At 48.1% G+C, this 25,827-nt stretch overlaps 2 long non-coding RNA genes across 2 annotated transcripts in view; one reads left to right on the top strand and one right to left on the bottom strand.

Annotated features, from left to right (window-relative positions):
• Positions 1-221: 221 nt before the first annotated feature.
• Positions 222-25,827, bottom strand: part of LOC126065534 (uncharacterized) — a 54,604-nt gene continuing 28,998 nt past the window's right edge. The window contains exons 3-4 of the long non-coding RNA XR_007514860.1: positions 17,472-17,721; positions 222-256 (exon numbers count right to left, since the gene is read on the bottom strand). This is a non-coding gene — a long non-coding RNA (uncharacterized LOC126065534). The remainder of the gene's footprint in view (positions 257-17,471; positions 17,722-25,827) is intronic.
• The window catches only part of LOC126065535 (uncharacterized), a 91,167-nt gene continuing 74,870 nt past the window's right edge, over positions 9,531-25,827 (top strand). The window contains exons 1-2 of the long non-coding RNA XR_007514861.1: positions 9,531-9,743; positions 13,497-13,575. This is a non-coding gene — a long non-coding RNA (uncharacterized LOC126065535). The remainder of the gene's footprint in view (positions 9,744-13,496; positions 13,576-25,827) is intronic.

Raw genomic sequence — 25,827 nt, 5'->3', positions numbered from 1 at the left:
CACTGCAGCGTAAACTGCTTCACGGTCAGAGCCTGGGTCTTGCACCTTGCCGATCTGCTAGTGCTGGGTACCCTGTAGGTACTTAATAAATACTCCAGGATCACTGGCCCAGAAGCATGTATACTGATTAAATGCAGGGACCAGATGTCGTACTTGGCTTGTTGAGATGGCGGGCTAGCCTGGCTTTGCCATTTGAAACTTCTTCTGGACAGAGGGAAGCCCCACTTCGTTAAGGGCTAAGCTGGCTTCCATGAGCCTGAAATCCAAAAAGGGAAATGTGGCCAAGTGACTGATGGGCAACAAACAAGACTATCTTAGTCACCTAGTGCTGCTATAACAGAAATGCCACAAGTAGATGGCTTTAACAAAGACAGATTTATTTTCTCACAGTCTGGTAGGCCAGAAGTCCAAATTCAGGGTGTCAGCCCCAGGGGAAGGCTTTCTATCTCTGTCAACTCTGGAGGGAAGTCTTTGTCATCAAAACTTCCCCTGACTAGGAGCTTCTCTGCGCAGGAACCCTGGGTCCAAAGAGTGTGTTCTCCTCCCGGCACGGCTTTCTTGGTGGTATGAGGCCCTCCCCCACCCCTCTGCTCACTTCCCTTTTCTTTTATCTCTTGTAAGATGAAAGGTGGTACAGACCACACCCCAGGGAAACTCCCTTTACATTGGATCAGGGATGTGACCTGAGCAAGGGTGTTACATCCCACCCTAATCCTCTGTAACCACAGGCAGAGATTACGATTTGTAACACATAGGAAAATCACAAAATGGAGAACAACCACACAATACTGGGAATCATGGCCTAACCAAGTTGACAAATATTTTTGGGGAACACAGTTCAACCTATTACAAAGACCAAGACAGGGACAGGGATGTGGGCAGGTGTGAATTCATAGGCAAGGACTAGAAATCTGAGCTGACAGGAAGATGAAGGGATATCACTGAGCCATTCATTCATTCATGGTACGTTCATTGAGTGCCTAGTATGTGCCAGGTGCCATTGTAGTTGAGGGCAGAACAGTGACACCATAGACAAAATCCCTGCCCTCTTGAAGCTTAGCATAGTGTGTGTGTGTGTGTGTGTGTGTGTGTGTGTGTGTGTGTAAGTATAGACAATAAAAGATGGTAAGGAAATAAAAATCCGTAGCATGTTAGATATTGTTAAGTGCTCTGGGGAAAAAATGAAGCAGAAGTGGGGATAGGAGTGCTGTCCTGGGTGAGGGTTTTAGGTTAAGGACAGCCTCACTTAGAAAGGACCACTGAATGAAGACCTGGATGCAGGGAAGGAGCGTGTAGTGTAGATGTCTTGGGGAAGCATGGTCCGGGGGGGCTGAGCCAGTGCTGAGGCCTGAGGCAGAGCCACCTGGTGCTGAGGGAGCAGCAGGGGCCAGAGGGGCTGGAGCAGGTGTGCAGAGGCATGTCCGCAGGGGCCAGAGGGGCTGGAGCAGCTGTGCAGAGGCATGTCCGCAGGGGCCAGAGGGGCTGGAGCAGATGTGTAGAGGTGTGTCCACAGGGGCCAGAGGGGCTGGAGCAGGTGTGCAGAGGCATGTCCGCAGGGGCCAGAGGGGCTGGAGCAGCTGTGTAGAGGCATGTCCGCAGGGGCCAGAGGGGCTGGAGCAGATGTGTAGAGGTGTGTCCACAGGGGCCAGAGGGGCTGGAGCAGGTGTGCAGAGGCATGTCCGCAGGGGCCAGAGGGGCTGGAGCAGCTGTGCAGAGGCGTGTCCACAGGGGCCAGAGGGGCTGGAGCAGCTGTGCAGAGGCGTGTCCACAGGGGCCAGAGGGGCTGGAGCAGGTGTGCAGAGGCGTGTCCACAGGGGCCAGAGGGGCTGGAGCAGATGTGTAGAGGCGTGTCCACAGGGGCCAGAGGGGCTGGAGCAGGTGTGCAGAGGCGTGTCCACAGGGGCCAGAGGGGCTGGAGCAGCTGTGCAGAGGCGTGTCCACAGGGGATGGCAGGTAGATGCTGGGCGGTTCAGACAACAGCGCTCGGGCTGTGTGGAGCCTCACGGACTTTGGTAAGAACACTGGCTCTTATCCAAACGAGATGAGAGTCCCTCAGGGGTCATGGACAGAGAGGTAACACCATCTGACTTCTGTTTAACAGGATGACTAGGCTGCTGCATCAGAGACGACAGTGGGGTGGAGATGGGGCAGAAGCCGGTGCAGGGGGACCATTTTGGAAGCTATTACGGTAACCCAGGTCGGACAGGACAGTGGCTTGGACCAGGGCGGAAGATGTGGACCTGACGAAAAGTGCTGGGGTTTAAAAACCACCATCACCACCGCCACCAACAGCGAGCAGCTTTGTCGAGGTATCACTCACATACCATGGAGTTCACCCATTTAAAGTGTGTAACTCAGTGGTTTTTAGTGTATTCACAGCTGTGCAGCTATCACCACCATCAACCTGAGAACATTTCATCACCCCCAAAAAGAAGTACTATACCCCTTATCAGTCATTCACCACTCACCCAACCCACCATCCCCTGGCAAACACTAAACTACTGTCTCTATAGTTTTGTTTATTCTGGACATTTCATATAAGTGGAATCACATGGTATGTGGTCTTTTGTGACTGGCTTCTTTCATACAGCATAATGATTTCAAAATCATCCATTTCGTAGCATCAATATGTCATTTCTTTTAATTTCTGAACGATATTCCATTGTATGGATAAAACAGAAAACTGAACACGTTGCTGTCAAGTCCATTCCGACTCATAGTGACCCTATAGGACAGAGTAGAACTGCCCCGTAGGGTTTCCAAGAAGCAGCTGCTGAATTCGAACTGCCAGCTTTTTGGTTAGCAGCTGGGCTCCTAGCCACTGCGCCACCAGGGCCCCGTTGTATGAACAGACCGTGTTTATTTATCCACCCACAGGTTGGTTGTTGGACTTTTGAGTTGTTTCCATTCTTTGTCTCTTTTGAACAGTGCCACTGTGGACATTCATGTAGAAGTTTTTTTTTTTTTTTGCATGGAAAAAATATTTTAATTCTCTTGGGTAGGCGCTTAGGTGTGAAACTGCTGGATCATGTGATAAGGCTGCGTTTAAGCATTTGAGGAACTGCCGGACTGTTTTGCAAAGTGGCTGCACTGTTTGCTTTTCTACCAGCTGTGTATGACGATTCCAGTGTCTCCTTCTTGCCAACACTTGTGGTATCTGACTTTTTGGCTAGAGTTATGCTAGTGGGTGAGAAGTGGCATCTCGTTTTCCTTTTGATTTACGTTTCCCTGGTAGCTAATGATGTTGAGCTTTTCTTAGGTTTATTGGCAACACACACACACACACATATATATATATGTTTTGGAGAACTATTCGTGGATACCCTTTGCCCTTTTTTTATTTGCGTTACTTGTCTTTTTATTATTTAGTTGTATTTGTCATTTATTATATTCTTGATACATGTCCTTTATCAGGCATGATTTGTAAAAATTTTCTTCCATTTTGCAGGTTGTAGTGCTAGGTTTTTGCATGTGTTTCCTGGGTAAAAGTGACAGGACTTCCTGGTGGATTGGATATGGGGTGCTAGGGCAACGGAAGGACCAAGGATGCCCAGAGTTTTAGCCTAGAAGGGTGGAGTTGCCATTAACGGCGATGTGGGAGCTCACAGGAGGAACCCATGGTGGGCAGTGGTGGTCGTGAAGGGCAGGATTTCAGTCTTTGACATTTTAAATTTGAGATGCCTGCTAGACATGCAGGTAGAGATGTTGAAGTAGCAATTGTATATAAGGGTGTGGGTTCTGGAGGAAGGTCGAAGCTCCATGACTCTTGCACCTTGTGGCTCCACCTCTTTGTCTGCAGTGAATCCCTCTAAGCAGTTTCAGTGAGACGCCTGGGCCCTTTCTTCATAGCCCTGAGCTAGCAGCGTATGGGCGCCTGTCTGGGACCTGGCTGTTGCCATCTCAGCCATGAAGAAGGCCTGTTCCATCTCATGGCCCCAGTTGCCTGAATGGAAACCACAGCATCATCCATCGTGTATGAAGACAGCCCTGCTGAGATGCAGTAAGGCAGCTCAGGAGCGGGCATGCGTTGGCACCCACCCCAGCTGCAGTGGCCAGCATGCCTGCAGGTGGTTGGAGCTACGGGTGTCCTCCATGGCCCCGTGGAGAAACCAGCTAACCAGCATGCTAAGACATGAACTGGGGACTCTGGCTTCATTAGCAGCTCTTCCTTCCTGGAGAAGTCAACTTGCCCTCTAGGTGATAAAGATATCATAGTAAGTGAGATGCCCCAAATGCAGGTGCAGAGCAGCCTTGCTCAGCATATCAGGGGTCTGCTTCAGGTGGAAGCAGATGACTGTTGAGAAGTCAAAGCTCTGTATGGCCATGATCTTGGCTTTCCTCGTTGTATATGCCGCCATGTCTGGGGCCAGGCTCTCAACGAAGAAGAGATCCATGAGTCAGTGAAGGAGCGTTAGGTTCAGTTCCCAGGGTCCTTGGATTGGGTGGTAGACCCTTGATCTTTTTTTCAATAGATGTCTGTCCCCCTAAGCCTTAATTTCCTCGTGTCATTAAAGTTGCTTACCGACCGCCTCTGGAGGTCTACCTTCTGGGCAAATGGTAGGATTGCTCTGCTGCCCCCGTGTGGTCAGACGGGTCATGCGCCTGGTTCTGGCAATGAGCTTGTAGGGGAAGTGGTGCCCATTCCTCCCAGGCCAGAGCTTGCCATTGCCAGGGGGGAGAACCCTGAGCTCCCATTTGCCTTCACTCAGTGACTGAGTGTCATAGGGTTCAGTGGGTGCCATTCCTGGGGCCAGAAGGAACACACGCATCTAATCATTGTGGATGCACCGAATGTCTTTGGTTGGTTAATAAAGGAAGGAATAGTAACATTGGTGTAGGAAGAGTATAGGGAGCCTCGGGGACAGGAGCAAGAGGGAGACTTTTCACTCTGTGTGATTTTGTACAACTGGATTTTGAATTCTGAGAATGCGTTATTTACTCAAGCAAAGGTATTAAATCAGAATGCAGGATTCCCACTTCCTGGCTCAGACAAACCACACATCCACCCCAGGGACCATGAGGCAAACTATTAGAAATGGCGCCCTTCCGCCGTGGCTGTCCCCGGACTCTGCCATGTTCCTCCTTAAGTTAACAAGAACCGGTTTGTCTTTTCGCCTTAGGGAGACTGAGGTGGAGATGGCCTATGCTGCCAGGGATACGTAATAGTTACCAACAGCAAGAGTTTTCATCTGGGGCCATAATGAGAAACAAAGAGAGGGATGCCTCTGAAAAGTTGTCTTTAGGGAATTAGTGAGATTATTTCTGTGCCTTCATTTCCTGGATGTTGTCAGAGAGGAAGAGAGAGAAAGAAATAATTGGGTCAATTGTCTTAGCCATCCCCAGACTTGTCACGGTGATTCCTACAAAATGAAACGAGCCACAGTGAGGCTGAGCTGTTAGAATGAGAAACAGTCGTGGGGCTGGCAGCTGAGAAAGCTGAAGTGCCTAAACGCTTGCTCATTATCAGGATTTATTGTTTTTGGCTCTGGGGAAGTGTTGGCTAAGCAAAAACGAGGTCACTCCAACCAGTCTGCCACGTAGATGCTGCTTCAGTGGAAAAAAGAAGAAAGGAAGGAAGAAAAAGACTGCAAGATAATTTTCCTGTGGTTGTAAAATGGGGTTAGTAGGTTGGTTTAAGGATTGTGAACCGAATTAGCAGTCTGACAGGGAATTTCTTGGAGCGTTGCAGATAAAAATAACATGGTTGAGATTAAAATAAATAGCAGTACAGTCCACCAGACGATAGCTTCTATTTTTAATTACTGTATATCCAACTTTCAGAAAAGCGTAGAAAATAGTGTAACCAACAACCATGTACCTACTACCTACAGGCGGTTGGTTTGTCAGCTGTTAATGTTGTGACAAATATCCTATAGTTTCTTTAAAATAAATACAACACGGCAGATACAGTTGAAGCCCTAACGTCCCTTATTCCATTCTGTTCTCTTTCCCTCCCTTTCCTCAACTTGGTGTTGGTCATCCTAGGAATGGGTTTATATTTTTACCACATAAGTCCGTATCCTTAAATATGTTTTACGAACCAGGCCCATTGCTGTTGAGTTAATTTCAGCTGACAGTGACCCTGCAGGACAGAGCACAAACTGCCCCGTAGGGTTTCTGAGGCGGTGTGATCTTCATGGAAGCAGACTGCCACATCTTGCTTCCAAGGAGGGTAAGATCCGCCAACCTTTCGGTTCGCAGCTGAGTGCTTTAACCACTGCACCACCAGGGCTCCTTTAAATATACCGTGTGTGTGTGTATACACACATATATATTTATATAAGATATATACTTATACGTACACACCCATATACGTACACACATACATATGTATCTTATGGGTATGTTTAACCTTCATATAATTGTGTTATATTGTGTCAATCCATTTGCAAGTAGCTTTTTAAAAAAATTGCCCATTTTACATGTGTGCATACGTACACACACATTAAATATCCCCACGTGTAATATATGCGTGCTCACACATACGTACGCTCAGGAGCGGAATACCTGGCTTGCTGGGCAGGCAGAGCTTCAGCACAGAGACTGCTGAATCGCTCCCCAGAGGGTTACACCAGCTTACAGCCCCATCGGCAGCGTATGAGAGTTTGTTTCCCTTTACCGTCTCCAAAAATGTGTGATATTTTCAGCCTGGCACATGTTTTCAGCCGACGCCCTCTTTTGGGGGGCATTTCCATGGGTTCTTGGTGAACCTGTTAGACACGGCAAGTTCCCAGGAGAGGCCTGTAGGTGGCAGGCCCTGGTAGGTGGGAGCTGTTCAGCATCAGGCCTTTGGAGATAACATTCCTGTCCCCTGGGATAGCCTTTCCTGGTGAAACCTCTGCTGCAAAGGCCAAACCCTCTTTGCTCGGAGTGACACCCTCTCTCGTGATGCTCCCTGAAGGCTTACTTCACACAACCAGGCTCCAGTTTAGCAGGCCAGTCCTCATGGGTCTCCCAGCTGATGGAAATGTCATTAGGACACAGGGAGATGAGGGGACAGAATAGGAGCAGAGGAGCTCTTGAGGGTCCCGGGCAAAGGGAGAGCCCAGACACTGGTCACAGTCAGCAGGAAACTGCAGGGAGGTTGACTGGGGTCAAGATGCTGATGGCCTGAGCAGTGCTTCACCTGGTCGGGCAGCTCAGCTCCTCCGGGTCTTGAAGTGGTGGACACCCAGGCACGGCCCTGGGAGTGGGGTCTGCCAGGGGTAGGGTCGTGTTGCCCCACATGGAGCCACTGTCTGGGAGAGCCCACATGGCGGGGGTGTGGAGTGATACCCTCCTGCTCTGTCTCCTCGCCTTTGGTGTGTGCGGATGCCCCTGGCTCCTCTGGGGAGACCAGTTATCTCTGTGGTGCACCCGCTGCTTCACTGGTCCCCGTGGCTGTGAGACTCTCCCACTTCCCCCCAATTCGGGCTAACTGGAAACTAGGAAAGTTTCTTGGCAGGGCATGAAATGGCTGGTGGCCTTAATTAGTCTGATGAACCTAGCCAGGCTGGGTGGTGACTTGTTCTTGGTACCTCTTGGTTCACTGTGAAAATTGACTCTGAAATGATTTCAAGGGACTGAGGCTACTTAGTTTTAGGTAGATGGAATTTGGTGGATGTAGATTTTTTTTTTTTTTTTAAAGATGGACTGTGTTAGCTGTCTGTAAATTTCCTAAGCTACTGCAGGTGGCTCTTGGTTGGGAAAGGCTAGCTAATGTGTCTGTTTCTTTCTGAGAGCACACTTTTCCCCGCATGGCATCCCTTCTCCCCCTTCTCCTTCTAAACTTGACTCCCGGTTACTGTGCTTTGAGCTTAGGAATTGATTTCCTAAGGTGATCTGGCCTGTGACAGAATCTCTCCATGACACCAGCCTACCATTTGACTACTTCTTGAAACCAAAAAGCCCAGCTGTGCATATTCAGATAAAATACACACCTTTCAAAAGGTTGAAATAAAAAAGTCCACACACTGGGGGAGGGGCTGTTCTAGGCCTCTGAGTCTTGGGCTTTGCATAGCCTCGAGCAAAAAGGTAATCTATTTATTTAAGCCAGTTTGGCCCAAAAACTTACAACATGCCCTAGTTGCAAATGCTTCTTTAAATTTTAAATATATATTTATACACACACATGTGTTGAGCCTGTCTTATTTATCACTGTGTCTCAGATACTGGGTTGTTGGCATTAGGAGCCTTAGAGTTGATTTCAGCTCGTGGAGACCCCATGTGACAGAGGAGAACCGCCCCGTAGGGTTTCCTGGGCTGCAATCTTGCAGATCACCAGGACTTTCTCCCGCAGAGTTGCTGGATGGGTTCAAACTTCCAACCTTTCGATTCATAGCTGAGTGCTTAACCATTGCACCACCAGGGCTCCTTTAGATACTGGGTATATGGTTGTCAGTAAGACAGGCCAGATCCCTTCTCTCAAGACATTTTTGTTCAGGAGAACAAAGGAGAAGAAATAGAGTAAAAGAATAAACAACAACATAGGTCCTTCCAGATTATGATGAAGCAATTGGAAGTGGTGGGGAGACGATGCCGGGATGGGGCTGTTGTTGGCAAGCCTCTAAGGAGCTGACGTTTGCACTCAGGGGTCAGTCAGGAGAGGCCAGATATAGAGTGCTATGGAGAAGGAGCATTCCAGACAGAGGTAGCTTGGTGTTTGAGGAACAAAAGAAGGCCATTGTGGCTAGAATATAGGGAGCAAGGGTGTGAGGGGAGGAGATGAGATTGGACAGGAAGGCTGTGGTCAGAGCACGTGGGGCCTTGTAGGCTGTAGAGATAATAGCAGAAATTGATGGGACCTTCCAGATTGCCAGGCACTGTTCTGTAGGCCTTAGTTATATGAATCCTCCTGACAACCCTGTAAGGTAAGTACTGTTTGTAGCCCCGTTTTATAGATGAGAACACTGAGGCACAAAGAGGACAAGTGGCTCGCCCCAAGTTATAGCTAAGTGGCAGTGCAGAGATTCAACCCAGACAGCCTGGCCCGGTGTCCTTCCACAGAACTGGTATCCAGGGTCATCATTTCTGTGCCGTAGACACCAGGTAGTCTGGTAGGGCCTGCAGACGCTTCTTTGAATAATGGCTTGAATAAAGTTTTTACCAAGAAAACCAATATTATCAGAGTCTTTTTTTAAAAAGGCAACTTGTATAGTATAGGGTCTCTGTGAGTTGGAATCAACTCGACGGCAAGGGATTTGGGTTTTTTTGGCTTATGTGTGCCTTTGTTAATGCTGTAAGTAGGAAGATGCACTGTTGGGTGTGATAATTCCCTACTTTTTAAGCAGAAGTGTACATAAATGATACCTGCCTCACCTGTAATGTGATTATTGTTTTTACTCTTTGGGGTTTTTTTTGCCTCCTTTCATTATTAAAGACCCCAGGTTAGGAACCCCTATACCACCTGGTACCGGAGCCTTGGGGGGTTCCATTGGGAGGGCAACATGACCTGGTTTGTCCCTAAATACAGTTACCACTGAAGTTAGGCCCCTGAGGCTCCTGTTCAGCAAATGTTCACTCATCCCCGATTTTTTTCCAGGCCTGGGTGTGGTGCTTGACTGACACACCAACCTGGTCCCTGTCCTCCAGGAACACCCACTCCAGTAGACCGACAGGGTTGTGGAGATGTTCAGTACAGCCTGGGGAGTGCGGTGGCTGAGCTCTGCACGGACAGGTGTGCCTCTCCACCCTGCACACGGATCCCAGTTCCACTGCCACCTCCAAAGTCCACGCCTCCTTCGTTTCCCTCTTGACGGCTGTAGGTGGGTGTTACATGGTGTGCAGTGTTCTCTGTACTCCCGGTGTATCACGGAGAATGCTTTCTGGAAGCATGAATAGCTCTACGTCGCTTTTTAGACTGCTGCATAATATTGCATTATTTAAGTATCCTGTTTATTCCTTAGCCGCCTTCTGTTGGTAGATATCTCTGCTGCTTCCATTTTTCAGTATTTTTGCTGCTACAATGCAAAATTTTTTTTTAATTTTTATTGTGCTTTAAGTGAAAGTTTACAAATCAAGTCAGTCTCTCACACAAAAACTTACATACACCTTGCTACACACTCCCAATTACTCTCCCCCCAGTGAGACAGCCCACTCTCTCCCTCTGCTCTCTCTTTTCGCGTCCATTTCGCCAGCTTCTAACCCCCTCCACCCTCTCATCTCCCCTCCAGGCAGGAGATGCCAACATAGTCTCAAGCGTCCACCCGATCCAAGAAGCTCACTCCTCACCAGCATCCCTCTCCAACCCATTGCCCAGTCCAATCCATGTCTGAAGAGTTGGCTTCAGGAATGGTTCCTGTCCTGGGCCAACAGAAGGTCTGGGGGCCATGACCACTGGGGTCCTTCTAGTCTCAGTCAGACCATTAAGTCTGGTTTTTTTACGAGAATTTGGGGTCTGCATCCCACAGCTCTCCTGCTCCCTCAGGGGTTCTCTGTTGTGCTGCCTGTCAGGGCAGTCATCGGTTGTAGCCGGGTACCATCTAGTCCTTCTGCTCTCAGACTGATGTAAGTCTCTGGTTTATGTGGCCGTTTCTGTCTCTTGGTACAATGCAGATTTTTTATGTTGGGAATGTTTACTGCTGTGTGACTCACAAAATACAATATTAGAATGAATGGCCGATTTTCAACAAGTTTTCTAATGGTTCCATCAGTCAGATCATAGCCACATGATGGAACATTATGTAGTTATTTAGGAATCACGTTTTTAGAGGGTATGGGAAACACGGTGATTTTCTCTAGATTAAGGAATTAGTCATATTTTTCTTCTTTTGATGTCCTGTGCTTTCTGAATATTACTCAGTGATCACTTATTGTTTTCATAATTTAAAAAAAGGAATTGCTTTTAAAAGTTGCTGTATCTATTTACCAAATAGAGTTTGATCAAGTTGTTCTCTTTTTATCTTTCGACTTACGTTTGCACTGCCCCCACTGTGAGGGTTTTGAGCTTTTCTTCAGGATTTGTTTTCAACTGTGTTGAAGTGTCATTGAAGTAAACTAGCAGCACAAGTTTAATCTGTACAGTTTGACGTGTGCTAACACCCGGCATCACAATTAACGGACATTTTTACCACCCGCCAGAGTTTGCTCAGAGCTCTTTTTGTGGATCCCCTCACCCAGACTCCTCCCCAGGTAACCACTGAGTTGCTTCCTGTCCCTGGAGAAGAGTGTGCACTTCTTTAGAATTGTATATAAATGGAATCATAAGTTATGTCATCTTTGTTGCCTGTTTTTCATTTAGCATGATGATTTTCGAGTCTCTTTCATGCCATTCCTTTTTCTTGCTGATTTTACTCCGTTATGTGAATGTATGATTTGTTTACCCATGCTCCTTTTGATGAACACTTGAGCTGTTTCCAGTTTTTGGTTATTAAAAATGAAATGGCTGTGAGCGTTCACGTACAACTATTTGTGAGCATATGTTTTTGTGTTTCTTGGGTCAATATCTAGAAGACCATTAGCCGGGCAGGTGATTACCTGCCAAACTCTTTTCCAAAGTGATTATACCATTTTACATTTCCACCTGCGGTGTGTGAACTTCGCCACATCCTTGCTAATGGTTAATATGGTCGGTGGTTTGTTTTGCTTTTCATTTTAGCCGTTGTGATGGGGGGTGTGCGTAGTGACATCTCATTGTGTTAGTAACTTGCATGTCTCAGTGACTGATTCTTCGCCCATTTTCTTATTAGGTTATTCGTTTTCTTATTATCAAGTGGTAAGAGCTCTTTATAGATTGTATTCATCTGGTGTATGTGTTGTGAATATTTCCTCCAAGTTTGTGGCTTGCCTTTTGGTTTTCTTAATGATGTTCTGCGAAGATCAAGAGTTTCACATTTTGATGAAGTTTAGCGTGTCGTTTCTTAAGATTCATACTTTTTGTATTTTTATCTGAGAAACATTTGTCTCAGTCAAGTTTGAAAAAAAAAAAACTCCTATATTTCTTTCTCAAACTTTGATGGTTTTACCGTTTACATTTCCTTCCATGATCCATTGTGTGTTCCTTTTTCTGTATGGTATGACATAAGGATGTTTTTGGTTGATGTCCAGTTGATTCAGCTGCATTTGTTGAAACGGTCCTTCTTTCCCTGTTGAATTTCTCGGGCACCTTTGTGGAAAATCAAGACCACATATGTGAGGACCTATTTCTGAACGCTGTCCTGTTCCTTTCAGAAACACGCCTCCCTTTTTACAGATACGAACTGTTCGGACCGCTGTAGCTTCAGAGTAAGTCCTGAAATCAGGCGAGCGAAGTCCTCCAAATTTAGTCTTTTTTAAAAATCGCTTTGCTCATTCTAGATATTTTCCATTTCTAAGCAAACTGTAGAATCGGCTTGTTCATGTCTGCAAAAAAATTGTGGAATTTCGGTAGGAATTACGTTGAACTTATATCAATTCTGAGAGAATTTACATCTCAATAATAATTGGGTTTTCTAATCTTAGAACATGGTATACTTCTCTATTTAGACCTTTAATATCTTTTAGCAGTGTTTTGTTGTTTTCAGTTTTCAGGCCTTGGATCTTTCTATCAGATTTATTCTGAGGTATTTTACATTTTTGACTCCACCGTATTTTTTTTTTTTTAATTTCATTTTCAAATTGACTGCTGCTGGCATATAACCATCTAAATCGTTCTTTTTAACCTGATATTTCAACCTTGCTAAATTAACTTTTTTGTTCTGATAACTTTTATAGATTCCCTGTGATTTCCCATCATCTGCAAATAGGGACAGTCTCACTTCTTTCTTTCAGATTTGTAGACCTCTTTTCCTTAACTGACTGCAATGGCTAAGACCTGTAGAACAGTGTTGGAAAAGGTGAGAGGGTGGAATCCTTGCTTGTTTCCAATCTCAGGGGAAATAATGCAGTCTTTAATCATTAAGTATGATGTTTGCTAAGATTTTACATACAAGCCTGTTATCATTTTTAGGGATTCCCTACTATTCCTATTTGCCTGGAGTTCCTTTTATGAACAGCATTAGGAGTTGGGCCATTTCTAAAAAGCCAAGAGAAGGACCACTGTTGAATTCGAGGCCAACTTCCCAACTTTCCCAATTTTCCCAGAACCATCTCTAACTCTGGAAAATGCCCACCCTTGGCTGATAAAGCAACTTATTCATAAGTGATGATGATAAGGGCCCACTTGGAAGCTCTCGTGGCAAAGTGGTTAAGAGCTGTGGCTGCTAATGAAAAGGTTGGCAGTTCGAATTCAACAGGCACTCCTTGGAAACCCTATGGAGCAGTTCTACTTGGTCCTATAGGGTCGCTATGAGTCAGAATCAACTTGATGGCAATGGGTTTGGTTTGGTTTTTTAGTTCTCTTCCGGGCAGATAGAAGGAATAAATTAGTACCATAAGCTGCCCAGGCAGTAGGAAGCCTAATGAGACAGAAAACAGCCTAATTTTCCAGGGGGACAGAGTCTCCCTGCTGTGATTTAATGTCCATATCCGAGTTTCCCTTGGAGTCTCCTTTGGACCACATTGCAGATGCAGCCATGTAAAACCAGTATCATTTCTTCCAGGAAGTGGGTTTTGCCATGATGAGCCTGCTCTTGCCTTCGGATTTCTGGCTGGTTTACCCTTGCTGCTTTCCCTACCGAGGTGTGTGCAAACAGGTGAGGTATGGTGACATGGGCTTTCATCCCTGTGAACGCACTGGCAAACTGCTGCATGCTAGTGACACGCCTGTGGCAAGAGGAAGCTGCTGGCAACTGAGAAGAGGGAGGATCTCCAGGGAGGAGCCATCATTCTGAGCTTCCATGTTGTAAAGGGGCTGGAAAACTCAATTAGGCAGGGACACGGGTTTCCCAGGTGTTGATTTTGTCTACTGTATGGTAAGCACCCGAGGGCATGAATATAGCCCGGTTTATAAATCTTTCAAGGTGCTTAACACAGGGCTGCAAACACCGTCAGGCCTGGAGCCTCAAATCGAATGTCCACAGAGAACCAGACATGACATGTAGTGGAGCAAGCAGGGTGGGTGGACGAGAAATCAGGGAATGCAGAGCCTGGTGAACGAGAGAACACCTTCCCGTCTAAAGGAAGCACCACTGCTGGGCTCCCCCTGTGCTTTCCACGTGGGAACGGACGACCAGGATTGCCGGATCCTCCTTTTTTCAAAATAAGCAAAATCTGTTGGCTATTTTCTGTAAAATATTTTTCACTTCTTTATAAAAATATGCCATTTTAAAAGTGTTTGAATATAATTTATAGTTATATTTCCTATTCTAGTTCTCTTATTTTCTTCTGCTAACTTAGGGAATTTTTATTTCACACAAGGTCATCTACATTATTTAAACATTTTTGGTATATAATCTTGTCTGATTTTTTCTTATACTCTTTAAAGTATCTTTGTGTCTGTGATATAACTTCTTAAGGACAAAATTTTGTATTATGTATGTAAATATTTTAAATTTTATTCTGCTTTAGGTGAAAGTTTGTAGGGCAAAGGAGCACCTCATTCTCCTATTTTTTAACGTTAGCTCAGACAAACAGACCAGCAGATTTGCAGCCCGATGGCTGATTGTCAGTCCATAGCACCCTCTCAGAGAGCGGGGAGCGTGTATTGGGTTTCGTGGGCCTAGTCTCCATGGGGGTGGTGGCAGCGGCTGCTTTCGGGTCGGCTCTGACGCACGCTGCTCCCCGTACAGCAGAGTGAGTGTTTCCCGGTCCTGCACCGCCCTCACGATCCTTGCTACGTTTGCGTCCGTCGTTTTGGCTGTTGTGTCGGTCCATCTCACTGAAGGTCTTCCTCCATTTCGCTGACCCTCTACTTTACCAACCGTGATGTCTTTTTCTAGCAAATGGTCTTTCCTGATGAAGCGTCCAAAGTAAGTAAACCAAAGTCTCTCCATCCTCCCTTCTAAGGAGCATTTTGGTTGTATTTCTCCTCAGACTGGTTCCTCCGTGTTTCTGGTAGTCCACGTGATGTTCAGTGTTCTTTGCCAGCACCGCAGTTTGAGTGCGTCGGTTCTCCCGTCTTCCTTTTTCATTGGCCAGATTCAGCAGGAGAGAGCAGCTAGGACAGTGTTTAGGTGTCCCGTGGGGTGATGCGAAGTGTTCTTGTGTCATGAGTTCATTAGTAAATGTGTGCATGGCCCCGCCACATTCCTTATAAAATCTGGCACAGGTGGAGCCTGAAGCTGGCAGGGACCGTGAGGGTTGGCTGCCCTTGTGACCAGTACATGGAAGCGGGGCAGCTGAGGTGACCCACAGTGCGCTCAGGCAAGGTATAAAATAGTCTTTAAATCCAAAGAAGAATGGGTGACCACGGGGTCCCCGCTACACTGTCATTACAGGCAACGCTGAGAGATGTGAGCGGCCACCTTCCTGTGCTGTGGCCTGGACAGCTCAGCTTTGGGGTTGGTAGTAGGGAAATCACAAGGGCAATCTTATATGCTGGGGTGGGTTGGCACAATATAGGCTTCGCTGATGCTCAGCTGGGCGTCAGCCTGTCCTCCAGTTGCTCAGCCATCTATGGGTGGGCAAACACTTCAAAAACTGTGTGAAGGGCCTTGGCCAATCCATGACCTGGAGTCCAGTGATGCTCACGGTTGATGATACTCACTACAATCTCTGTCCCCAGTTCTTGTGTTAGATACAGTTAGGAAAGGAAGGATGAGGGATAGAGAGAGACCTTGATAACCGTCCTTGGACCCTCAGGGCCTGACAGCCTCACCGGGAAGGACGAGCAACATCTGCATTGCCCGTCCCTCCCTGGGGCTCCAGTGGTGGGCAGGGGTGGAAATTGTGTGTCACAGACACAGCGCTGAGCCCGCTCCTGGTGTTTGAGTTACACGTGATTCCTGTGTGAAGGGCACAGATGTGCACAGACAGAAACAAAGATGTCTGTAGAGAAACAATAGCTTCTCCTTCATACGAAGTAGGCACACTGCCAGCTCGAGCTGCTGCAGTACGGTCATCCCATCACTGCCGTCCCACGTGGTGAGGCGGGGGAGGCTGGGGCTGGAGCAGACACACCTGCCCAGGCTGCATCGGATGCCATTAGCTGTCACCATCATGCACAGCACATCCTTAGGGGTAGACCAGCAGGTTCATTCCAATCGATTAAGGGTTCGAGAAGCCTTTGTGTTTCCACCAGAGGCTCCTGCTCGTTTCACTCCCAGTTGATTACGTTTTCTGTTCCCAATCTGTAGGCCGGTGCCCCAGTCATTCCAATGCGAGGTGCCTTTCAGAGGGCATCAGCGGTAACTTTCCTATGGTGGTGTTCCTGTTAGTTAACTCTGAGGAGCTGCACAGCAGTGTTTTGGGGTCAGCGTCATCCTTTCACTGGTAACCGAGTTGTAAAGCACCGAGTCTGCAGTGCTGAATGTTCTAGAGGTCTTCCTTCTCCTGGTTGACAGTCCTTCCTTCATCCCTGCCTCAGTAAATGGCGCCACCATGTACACAGTGCTCTGACCGCACACCTGAATGTCACCTGTGATGCCTTTCTTTTCCTTTTCCACCACATCTTCTCCATTAGCACGTCCTGGTAGCTCCGAGCAGCATACGCCCAGCATTTTCTCATTTCTCTCCATCCTAGCCCCAGCCACCAGCGCTCTCCCCCAGGAGAAAGCGCTGTGTCGGCCTCCTGTTGCTACTTTTGATACTAAAGAGGCCACTGTAGCCTCTCTGGCTCTCGGGGTCTGCAGAACAAAGCATTGCCCAGTTTCAGAAACACTGTGTTGAAAATGTTTTTAAGCAGGTTGAAATTTAATCCAGGGAATCGGTGCTTACAAAGCTCCAATAACAGCTGGGGTATCAGCAGCCAGAGTGACACCATGGAACTTTTGGAGTGAGGAACGCAGTGCTGAAGCTCCTTCCAAAAAATCAAACCAGACCCTTTGCCATTGAGTCAATTCCGACTCATAGCGACCCTATAGGACAGAGCAGAACTGCCCTATAGAGTTTCCAAGGAGCGGCTGGTGGATTCGAACTGCCAGCCTTTTGGTTAGCAGCTGTAGCTCTTCACCCCTGTACCACCAGGGCTCCAGCCAGGAATCTAGAAATTGCCACCCCCCTCAACTTGTCTTGACACCCACAGATTAGTGACTAGACTGACCCACTGCCCCAGGGTCCTCCACCTGTACCTGACGCCCACGTCTCCGTGACCGGCTTGCCAGCCGAGGCACCAGCAGGAACACGGCCCCTGCCTCACGGCCACTCTCAAGTTCTCAAGCACCGGCTATCGTCAGAACTTGGTTCTCTTCCAGGTTCCCAGCTGCAGTGGAGTCTTGGAAATGTTTTTGTTCTTTAATTTTTTTTTTTATTGTTTCAGAGTTATACATAACACATCATTTACCAGTTCAGTGTTGCCAGATTTCCATCGTCATAAACAACCTCACAGCTTCCTACACAATGACTTCCCCTGCCCCCTCTCACCACCCCTGCTAGCCTCTAATAAACACTTGGTCTGTGTGCGTTTGCCTGGTCTAGATGTTTCAGCTAACTGGAATCACACAATATTTATCCTTTTGTGATTGAGTTATTTCACTCACCATGAAGTTTTCAAAGTTCATCTGTGTTGCAGGGTGGGGTCCACCCAGATCAGGACTTGATTAAGATTGCTTCTCTGAGTCTTACGTCGAACTGAACGACAAACTAGAACCATTTCGAAAGTTCATCTACTGGGGTGAGTTACCGAGAGCAATGTGGAACTTCCGAACTAGACTTTGACTTCTGTTTCTGTGGTTTTGTTATCTGTGACCTCAGTCAGATGCCTGGCTTCTCCGACATCTGCGTCCTCACCTGTGGGGTGAAGAAAGTCAGAGCTGTGTTAGAGAGAGGCTGTGAGAAGAAGCCCGGTGTCTGGAAGAGGGCCTGTGTCTCAGGGAGGACATTTTTGCTTACAAGTTAAAGAAAACCACTCTGAAAGGACCAGGCTTGGCTGCGTGCCAGGTTTTGAACCCATTGCAAGGGCTGCAGTGCTGGGTGGCTTTAAGCTTGGTTCCCAGGGGGCACTTCTGGAACTTTGGGTGACATCAGCAGAAGAATAGAAATGAGAGGGCTGCCAGAGAACACGATTTCTCAGGACTGGGGGAATCGGTCATAGCAGATTTGGGGTGAAGTCTAACGTGGCCATAGTCGCACAGTCAGTGCCTCGCTCCCTCAGATAGCACGCTGCCTTGTCCTGCTCCGTGCCGCTGCCGCTGTGTGGCACTCCAAGATGCCAAGTTTGTTAACACCAGTGTTGAAAGCCATTTGCAAACTCTATCCTAGCATATAAACATCGAAATTAGATTGACTCTGGGCGTCAGCGAGACCTCTGAACATCACACCGCCTAAATTGCTGGGCTCGGTAACACTGCCTGTACCCTTTGGTCACGTTTCACCGGTTTTCCCAGTGTTGGGAAAAAAACCTTCTTAAATTGAGGTATCAAGTGAGGACATGGATTTTTTTTCCTGTTCACTAACAGGATCAGCTCAAATCAGACACCTAAATTGCTTGCCTGGGGTCCTGCTTCCAAATGGGATTTAGAAGGCCGTGTCTAGGAGCTGTGCACTTGAGGGAAATCTCCCAGCTGTCTTGATGCTCTGCCCCGCCCACCTACCATAAAAGCCAGTTGCCAGGGAGGCAACACCCACTCCTGGCGACCCCACGTGTCTCAGAGTAGAACTGTGCTCCACAGGATTTTCCCTGGCTGATTTTTCAGAAGTAGATGGCCAGGCCTTTCTTCTGAGGTACCCCTGGGTGGACTGGAACCTCCAACCTTTCGGTTAACAGTGAGCAGGTTAATTGTTTTCTCCCCCACGTACTTTTCTCATTTTCCTTCTCTAGGGGAGGCTAGCAGAGTCACCATCTTCCTCCTGGTCCTCCCCCGCCCCACTGTATTGGCTTTAGGACGTGACTGCTGGATCACACCACAGCAATGAGCAGGATTGTTATAAAACAGAGGTATGTCAGATCTTCAATCCTGTAGACCCCTGGGTCCCAGCTGGTGGCATTTTTTAGCAAAGAGCCAAGTAAATGGCAACATTTAAGGGAAAAGAAGTACTTCTTGGAACTGCTGAATTAGTGACCCGGTTCCCTATGGAAGTAGACAAGTATCCTATTCCAGGGGACTTTCTTTGTAAGCAGTGGTGAAACCTTGAAGGATGCTGGGAGTTTGCAGTTTGCTGAGCACTACCATTCCCATCTACGGAAAGGGAGGCCCCGACGTTGGACAGTCAAGGTCTTACATCTTAAGAATCTGCTGTCAAAACACCCAAACCAAACAAAGCAAATGGCTGTCTTCCCAGGGGACTTGTTAGGCAATAAGAAAGCATGTGACAGACTTTTCTTTGCGTTTTTCTCAAAAGGAAAAATTCAGGAAGTGCTTGTTTCCAGTGTCATTTTATGGAGTTTTGAGAAATGAGCCCACTCATCTACGATGGCGCGCCCAGTATAATAGCCACTGGCCACATGCAGCTGTTTAAATTAAAATTAAGTCGGGGTTCCGTCCCTGAGTCCCACTAGCCACACTTCAAGTGCTCGGGAGCCACAGCGGGTGCCCGGTGGTCAGTGCAGATTGCAGCGTGTTCACACGGTTGCAGAAAGCCCTCCGGGACGGGGCAGCACCGAGACTTAGGTCATGAAATGACGGACTTGGACTTGATGTGGCGCACAAAAGCAAGAATAGCGGTGCAGCAAGCGGTCCCATGAATATGCATTTGTGTCCTGAAACATTATGCGTAAACGCTGGGAAAGCCCCTCAGGACGGCTTCGGATTATAATAATTTAGCAAAGCATTAATTTGTATATTAAACTGGCTTAACGGACGTGTTATTTTACTCTGATCTGAAAGGTGGTGAATAGTTTATCAAGTAGAAAAAAATATGTGTTATAATTGGTCTCATAATTTATATTTTTCAAATGGGGCATCGGAAGAATGGATTTTCTCGGGTCCTCCTGACACCACATGTTTTCTTTTGATGAGTTCAACGTGGAAGGAATAGGGAATGGAATATAACTTCCCAAGACTCCTCTTGCTTGCTGTTTTCTTATCGGAAGGGAAACAATTCCATTGATTTGGGAGAGAAGGAGGAATAGAATTCTCTGTCAGATTTTCCCTTGCTTTCTTTCTTTTTTTTTTTTTTTTAAGTCATATATTCCATAGATCTGCCTTAACAACACACTTGCTTCTAAGACGTGTCTTAGTACTTGGGTCTTGAGTGCGTGTGGCAGGTCTGGGTTTAAAGATGGAGCAGTGGTGGTCCAGTGTTAGAATTCCCACCTTCACATGATGCCAGACAGGCTTCAGCAGACTCACACGGACTTGGAAGAAAGGCCGAGGCCTGGCCATCTACTTCTGCAAACCAGCCAATGAAGACCCTATAGGTTACAGCAGTCCGATCTCCAACCCGTCATGGGATGGTGCAGGACAGGGCAGCGTTTCATTCCGTTGTGCATGGGGTCGCCATGAGGTGAGTGGTGACTTGGTGACAGCTGACAACAGCAAGTATAAAGAAGGAAATAGCATCCTTTGCCCTCCCCCAAGTCACCGGCACTTGAACAGTACTGCAGTATTCCACAGTTTAGTCTGTGAGAGATGTGAGCTCGATGTGCTGTTTTGGGGGGATTTTGTTTCATGTGGTTTTGCTTATTTTGACGCAGGTTTTCTGTTTTAGGCAGTCCTGGTGGTGCAGTGGTTAAGAGCTCGGCTGCTAACCAAAAGTCACCAGTTCGAATCCACCAGCCGTGCCTTGGAAACCTTGTGGAGCAGTTCTGCTCTGTTCTATAGGGTCACTATGAGTTGGAACCGACTGGATGGCAGTGGGTTTGATTTTGTTTATTTGTTTTCTCTGTTTCAGACCCTGCACTGTACTTTGCACATATAAAACTAACTTAGACCTGTTTTTTCCTCTAAGGATATCCTAATACAGCCGAACAGCAGACGGGGGCCTGCATGAGGCACTGAGAATTCAGCCCAGGGCTGTTGCCAAGGCTCTCCTTGGAACCCACCTGGTACCCACGGTGCAGGAGGGTCCATTCACATTTAAATAAAGGCATTATATTAGGCTCGATTTTTAACAGTTTATGCTTTTCCTCTGGAGTGTTTCTCTCTGTAGTGCCATCGGATCAAGTTTAAATTTTAATTAAACAGCTGTCATCTGCTTGTTAGTCCTGTGGCAACCTGGTGTTTTATTAAATTTTAATTTGGTCCAAGCCAGAGAAGCAGATTCCTTCAGACAACAAAGGAACGCTATTAACGGGTTACGGTTGGGACGGAGCAGAGCTTTGCTGACGTGCTGATAGATTCAGGTGCAGGGAGGGAATTAAACATAAGCACCTCAGACATTATTATGAAGCTGTGGCCCCGAGGTGTGGGAAGGCCAGCCGGAGTTGGCAGAGGACAGGGCAGAAAAAGATGATCCAGACCAAGATTTAAACCTGCCTCTCCTCTGCCCTCCTCTATCTGCCTTTCCTTCTGCTCCACGTCTCTATTTTGCTCTTTCTGCCTCTGAGCCTGTGTTCCATTCGCACCAGTCTCTCTCTCTGTCTTTGTCTTTCCCTCTCGCCCCATTCCGCCCATCTGTAGTTGTCTGTCTCTGCTGATGACTCTCTTCATGTCTCTCTCTGTCTCTCTGCTGTCTGTTTCTGTCTCTAAGCCTGTATGTCGTCTGCCTTTTCCATCTCTCTGTCTGTCTGCCTTTCTGCAGCATGTCTCTGTGGGACTTTCTCTCTCCACGCCTGTAAGCGTGATTTCTCCCTGTCTCTCTAACTGCTCATCTCTGTTTCTGTGTATGACTCTCTTCTCTCTCTTCTGCTTTATCTCTCTGCTCTCTGTCTCTGTTCAAGTTTGTGTGCCCTCTGCCTTTCTGTCAGTCTGTCTGTCTCTAGCTCTCTGTCTGACTGCCTCTTTGCCTCCCTGTTTCGCCTCCCCTCTCCACTCGGATTGAGGATTCTCAGCTGTTCCCTCTTGGTCCAGAACTCAGGAGTTGCTCTGCCTCCAGCAGGCTGATGGGAACCTCTCCAGCAGCACCCCCTCCGGCCTCTGGACGTGGAGACTGGGATGCTGAGAACATTGTGGCACCACTCACCTGTCCTTGTCTTTATCAAAGACTGAGCCTGAGCCAGGCATCTGATTTTTCAAGTTTCTTAGACTTTTCTGTTTACCTTAAAACGGTATCATTCTGCTCAGTCACCAGCTCAGCAGACGCGACTCAGACTTTACCTCTGACAGCTGCATCCTCTCGGAAAACAATCCCCAGCAGTCAGTTGAGGGCGTTAACTAGGGTGTGTGCTTTGAATCGGCACTTCTGGGTGTGAATTCGTCTTCGCTGTGTGGTTTGGGGCAAGTTAGCTCGCATCTCTGAGCCTTAGTTTTCTCTTCTGAAAAATGGGTGTAATAATAGTAGCTCTCGTCAGGGTTTCTGCTTTGGCCCCAGCGCCTCTTTGCCCTTATTCTGAACCTACTTGGCTCACGTATGTGTCTGTATTGGTGAGCCTGCTCCCCTTGGGTCTCCCAAATAGCACACCCCCCTCACTTCACTCAACTACATCATTATATTCTGTTCTTCGTGGCTGATCATTTTCAAAGAATTTTTCAACCTTGGGAGTCTGAAGCCTGGATCTTGTTACTTCTGCTTTTATGGGTGTATTTTCAGAGCAGTGATCTTCTCATGGGCTTATGCTTGTTTGTTTGTTTGTTTTTAAATGGGCTGTTAAGGTGCAGATGGTTTCTGTGCTTTGCTGTTAACTGAGAGGTCGGGAGTTCGAGTCCATCCAGAAGTACCTTGGAAGAAAGGCCCGACAGTCTACTTCTGGAAAGTCGGCCACTGAAAACCCTGTGGTGTGCAGTTCTACTCTACCACATATGGGGTCTCCATGACTCAGAGTTGACTCTATCGCAGCTCTAAAAATTATATTGTTTGTCCATGAATCGTGGCTTCAGGACTCCAGAAGCCAGTCATACGTCATTAGCAGGCACTGAACTCTTTTTATTCTTGAGTAGAAATACAAATAAACCTTGTTGGCCCAGAGATAGTGCCCACCAGCTCATCTCTGCAATCATTAAGTGTCTAGGCTTTTGGTGTCAGCTGGATGCGCCCTGATGAGATGCCGAAGAGCTGATAAAAGGACATCACGTTGTGAAGTCTGCGTGCTCCAGGGCAGCACTGTTTCACAGCCTGGCTTATCAGAGCTTAAGGCAGTGTGTCTGATGACAGACCGGCTGTCAGTGAAATGCAGAGTGATCCTGCCGCCCACTTAGAAATGGGCAGGAAGCTGGCTGACGCACAGAGACCGCCGCCGGCTGTGACGCAGCATCTGCCTTGGCTGTGCGAGTGTGCGGCATGTGGGTGTGCAGCACGTCGGTGTGCAGTACCTTGGCACACGGCATGTGAGTGTGCAATACCCAGGCGTGTGGCACGCAGGTGTGCAGCAGCCACGGAAGATCCCTCTGGCCACAGTGTCCTAAAGGGGTTGGACTTACAGAGAAGATAAGACAGAGAGTGGCATGTTGTCTGAATGAGATCCCTGGAGAGGACACCGGAGCTACAGTACCTGAGCTCAAGGCACCGTGAAAGATTCAGGAGGAGGAGATGTGGACAGCTGCGGCAGGAGGCAGGGCCTGGCAGGGCTGTGTCAGCCACTGTGTGCCTTAGGACACTTGCGGCAGGAGGCAGGGCCTGGCAGGGCCCTGCTCATCACTGCGTGCCTTAGGCTTTCTGGTTACAAATAAAGGAAACTCAAAGCAAATGTCTTAAGGTGAAAGGGAAACCTATTGGAACGTGTACCTGAAAAGGGCCACTAAGGCTCATTGTAAAGCTTGACCAAGGAGCTCTTTGGGACTTGGCTTCTACCCTTCCCCACCCTCATACCCACTACGGTTCTCCATTCCCACTTGGGCCCTTTTTTATGTGGTTTGCTTTGTACAGTGAGCACAGAGACTGATTGCACATTGGTATGCTTGTGAATGACAGCTTACGTTTACTGAGCACTCACTATGTGCTCATGTCCCAGGCACTATTCTGGGTGCCTCTTAGCTTTTAACTCATTTAATCCTTGCAACAGCATCATGGGGTGAGCACTGTTAGGAATCCCGTCTTGGAGCTGGGGAATCTTATACACAGAGACATAAGTAATTTGCCCCAGATGCCCCAAACAGTAAGCGGCAGAGCTGGGGTTTGAACTCCATCACTTGGACCCCACAGCATATCCTCTGACCCACCACACTAATTGTGGCTGCCGTCCAGTCGGCCCCCAGCTCACGGCACCCCTGTGCACAGTGGAGCAGAACGCTGCCTGGTCCTGCGCCATCCCTGTGCTCGGTTGCAGATCAGACAGTGTTCTGTGGTGAACCCCGGGGTTTTCATGAGGTGAGCTTCAGAAGTAGATTGCCAGGCCCTTCTTCCGAGGCCATCTCACTCTGGAAACTGCTGAAACCTGTCCAGCATCATGGCAACATGAAAGCTCCACGGACAGATGGGGGGTGGCTGCATGTGGCCACACCAGCAAGACACTCCAGTGTTGCACCAGACGCAGCCCCATGGGAACAGCGAGTTGCTTATTTCAGGAGCACTTTTGTTTTCCTACCCTGGAATTGTCCCCCAACTGGTTTGCTTTAAGGAAGATCTAAGAGGTTGCAAGGTTAAGGTTATTGTCTTTCAGAGGTGAAAAGGTCTTTTTTTTTTTTTTTTTCTGACACATTGCAAATTACTGAACATAAATGTGTTTAGATTAGAAATTAAGGAACATACAAATAAACACCATAGAGAAGAACCTGAAATCCCTTTCTAGCCAAAACATGTTTGTACTGGTAGAGGCAGAGATGAGAGAACTCTTCTGATAAGTCATGTTGGCCCTGAAATGTACAGGGAACCCAGGGATGTGATGCCGTCTTACTGATGTACATCCCTGGGGTAACGTGGACACTCGGTGGGCCGCCTTGGGGTTAGGAGGTGCAGGAGGCATAAACCACGCTGAGCTGAGAGCACCGCAGTGAGACCATACAGCCAGGGGAGGGTGCAGACACTCAGCGGGCCTTCCTGGCTTTAGGCGGTGCAGGAGGCATAAACCACGCTGAGCTGAGGGCACTGCGGTGAGACCATACAGCCAGGGGAGGGTGCAGACACTCAGCGGGCCTTCCTGGCTTTAGGCGGTGCAGGAGGTATAAACCACGCTGAGCTGAGAGCACCGCAGTGAGAACATACAGCCAGGGGAGGGTGCAGATATTCAGTGGGCCTTCCTGGCGTTAGGCGGTGCAGGAGGTCTAAACCATGCTGTGCTGAGAGCACCACAGTGAGACCGTACAGCCAGGGGAGGGTGCAGATATTCACTGGGCCTTCCTGGCGTTAGGAGGTGCAGGAGGTATAAACCTGAGCTGAGAGCACCGCAGTGAGACCATACAGCCAGGGGAGGGTGCACTCAGTGGGCCTTCCTGGCGTTAGGCGGTGCAGGAGGTCTAAACCATGCTGAGCTGAGAGCACCGCAGTGAGACCATACAGCCAGGGGAGGGTGCAGACACTCAGCGGGCCTTCCTGGCTTTAGGAGGTGCAGGAGGCATAAACCACGCTGAGCTGAGGGCACTGCGGTGAGACCATACAGCCAGGGGAGGGTGCAGACACTCAGCGGGCCTTCCTGGCTTTAGGCGGTGCAGGAGGTATAAACCACGCTGAGCTGAGAGCACCGCAGTGAGAACATACAGCCAGGGGAGGGTGCACTCAGTGGGCCTTCCTGGCGTTAGGCGGTGCAGGAGGTCTAAACCATGCTGTGCTGAGAGCACCACAGTGAGACCGTACAGCCAGGGGAGGGTGCAGATATTCAGTGGGCCTTCCTGGCATTAGGAGGTGCAGGAGGTATAAACCTGAGCTGAGAGCACCGCAGTGAGACCATACAGCCAGGGGAGGGTGCACTCAGTGGGCCTTCCTGGC

The sequence above is a fragment of the Elephas maximus genome, chromosome 22 (genome assembly GCF_024166365.1).
Source record: "Elephas maximus indicus isolate mEleMax1 chromosome 22, mEleMax1 primary haplotype, whole genome shotgun sequence".
Classification (NCBI taxonomy): domain Eukaryota; kingdom Metazoa; phylum Chordata; class Mammalia; order Proboscidea; family Elephantidae; genus Elephas; species Elephas maximus.
Note: the sequence above shows the minus strand (reverse complement) of the source record. Positions and strands in the feature narration are given on the sequence as shown.